Genomic DNA, 2,932 nt, shown 5'->3' on the forward strand with positions numbered 1-2,932 from the left:
AAGTCAAAATTGCTACTGAAGTGCAAATTGGTGCTGATACAAAGAAGTGTAAGGAAGATTTTGATTGGCTTTAGTGTTTCCAGTAAATAACAAATTAAATACCATGCAATATAAAATACAAAACAACAAACACCAACCAATGAAGCACATGTTGAGAATGATAGAAATTGTGTGTGAAGACTATGGAGATAGCTGAACACAATTATGTTTTAGAAGAGTATTTTTACAAATTGTTAAGATTCACTCAGCATTTACCAGTGCCATGAATGACTTTCTGACATTTTGCATCAGTTAATTTATTTAATCCATACTGAATATGTAAGAACTGATTGAACTGAGAAAAATAGGTAAAGGGCAGAGAGAATCATGAATGGCAAGTATGTAAAACAAAGCTTTGAACCAAGGCAGTGTGGCTCCACAGTCCACATGTTCAACAACCACAAAGACACTGGAGAAAGCAAGTGACTGTTAAATGGAATTGAATGCAAGCTTTTGCCAAGAAGAGCCTGAATCAAAACTATATTACATTAATGTTTCGTATTTCATTAAATTATTTAGTAATTACTTATAACAATTATTTTAATTATTACTTGTTAAATAATAATTCATTCTCAATAGCAGTTTAAGGAGATTCATCGATCTGGTCCTTTATGCCAACAAATTCCCACTTTTTGAAGTTTGGTTTTGTTATTTTTTTTTCTTGAAAGAACTGAGACAATAGGTACAAAATGTTTGCAACAATGTTATAAGAGAATTCTTCTTAAAAGGAAATACTACAATAATTTATTCATACTAATATATACTTTTCAACTTTGCAAACATTAAATATTATTTTAATTCCCTAATCATGTTTGCAAGCAAATATGTATTTATGTGTGGGAAAGTCTTCCACTCTTTCTATATACTTCAACCTTTTAAATATATTTAATGAGAGAATTTGCGAAAATATTTGTGACACATATGTGAGTTTTCATGTGCTACAGAAATTGAATCTAAATGTTTTTTTTTACACAGTATGGGCCACACTGTATGTAAATGCAGCCACACATGCACTGCACATTAGGGAATGGTTATTTATTATTATGTCTCTTCAATAAGTCTCTAGTACAAAACGTCCATTAGAAATGTTGCTCTCTCCTCAGCAGTCTCCTCAGGGCTCCTTTCACATCCTTGTTCCTCAAGGTGTATATGAGGGGGTTGAGGGTGGGAGTCACAACAGTATAAAAGAGTGTGAGGAACATGCCCTGGCTGTGGCCAAAGGATCTATGTGGTTGGATGTATATGACTGAGCTGGTCCCAAAATAAAGGGACACCACTAGTAGATGAGAGCCACAGGTCCCTAGAGCCTTGCGCCAAGCTTGGGATGACTTAATTTTTATCACAGAATGTGCAATGAATCCATAGGAGACAGATATCAATGTCATGGGAAGGAGGAGGAGAACTAATGTAGCCACAAAAAGCTGGACTTGGTTTGCATGGATGTCAACACATGCCAACTTGATCATGGCAGGCACTTCACACAAGAAGTGGTGGAGATGACAGTGCCCACATCGAGGAAGCCGCAGGGTGATGGTGCTTTAGATCAGAGTGTTTCCCACTCCACTCAGCCAAGCTATTCCTGCCAGGGTCTTGCAGAATGATGGGTGCATGACAGTCGTGTAGTTGAGAGGTCTGCAGACAGCCACATAGCGGTCAAATGCCATGATAGTAAGGAGAACGCACTCAGTGGAACCTAAGGAAAGGGACACATAGAGTTGTAGGACACAGCCGGTGGATGTGATGGTCTTGGCTGGTCCCCTCAGGTTCCACAACAGCTGGGGCACGATGCTGCTAGTGAGGGCAAAGTCAAGAAAGGAGAGATTAGTGAGGAAGAAGTATATAGGTGTGTGGAGTTTGGAATCCAGGCAGGAGACCAGGATGATGGTTGTGTTGCCCACAAGGGTCAGAAGATAGGATATCAAAACTACCACGAAAAGGATGATTTCCAACTGCGGCTGGTCTGAGAATCCAAGCAAAATAAAACCTCCCTCAGAGGTTTCATTGTTTTCTTCCATCAGTCTTCAAAGGCAAAAGAGAAAAATAGAAATTCAATCTAGGGAAGTATTATTATTAGTATTTACCTACAATATTTGAGATAAACTCTTAGATAAGGTTTTTAACCAGTGAAATTATACAAAGAAGAAAAGATAATTATTAAAAAGACATTAATAAACGCAAAGGCCTTTTTCTGTCATTTTTTGTCCCAGTAAATATTTGATACCTCCTTTTCTTCATGAAACTGTCTCTTTCCCTTACAAGTCAAATTTATTATTAAAGATAATCTACTTAAGAAAAGCTTCCATTTGGCCAGAGTGACAAAAATCTGACTAACATACCACTCAAACCTGACAATAACAACTTAGGCAAAGTTGATCTGGAGCTCACAGTTTCAGAGGGTCAGTCCATGGTCAGTTGACTCCATAGTTCTGGGATGGAGGTGAGGTGGAGCATCATGGAAGCAGAGCATGGTGGAGGAAATTGCTCACCTCATGGTGACTGGGATGTAGAGAGACAGAGAGGAGCCAGAGGGACAGCATATAATCCTCAAGGGCACATTCCCAGTGATCTACCTCCAGCCACACCCCACTGGCCTACAGTCACCACCCAGTACAGTTGACCTTTCTAATGATTAATTCTTCAAATAGATTAATCTATTTATGAAGCTATAGCTATCATAATCTAATCCTTTCACCTCTGAACGTTCTTGCATTAACAGCTTTTGGGAGACTCTTCATATCCAAACCATAACAAGTGGCTACTTAAGTCTGTTAAAAGTAGGAGTGAAGTAACAGACAAATGCTGACAGTAATTTAAAATCATCATTGGATGTATTTTCAGTGATTGTTGTTCATAATAATGGAAATCGTAGTGCAAAAAGAGTGAATGAAGGTCA

At 38.1% G+C, this 2,932-nt stretch overlaps 1 pseudogene across 1 annotated transcript; it reads right to left on the reverse strand.

Annotated features, from left to right (window-relative positions):
• Positions 1-1,118: 1,118 nt before the first annotated feature.
• LOC308649333 (olfactory receptor 2G3-like) lies at positions 1,119-2,054 on the reverse strand (annotated as a pseudogene). Its single transcript has one exon. The product of its transcript is annotated as an olfactory receptor 2G3-like (transcript).
• Positions 2,055-2,932: the final 878 nt, after the last annotated feature.

This window comes from Spermophilus citellus (assembly GCF_964194105.1).
Source record: "Spermophilus citellus genome assembly, chromosome: 5".
NCBI lineage: Eukaryota > Metazoa > Chordata > Mammalia > Rodentia > Sciuridae > Spermophilus > Spermophilus citellus.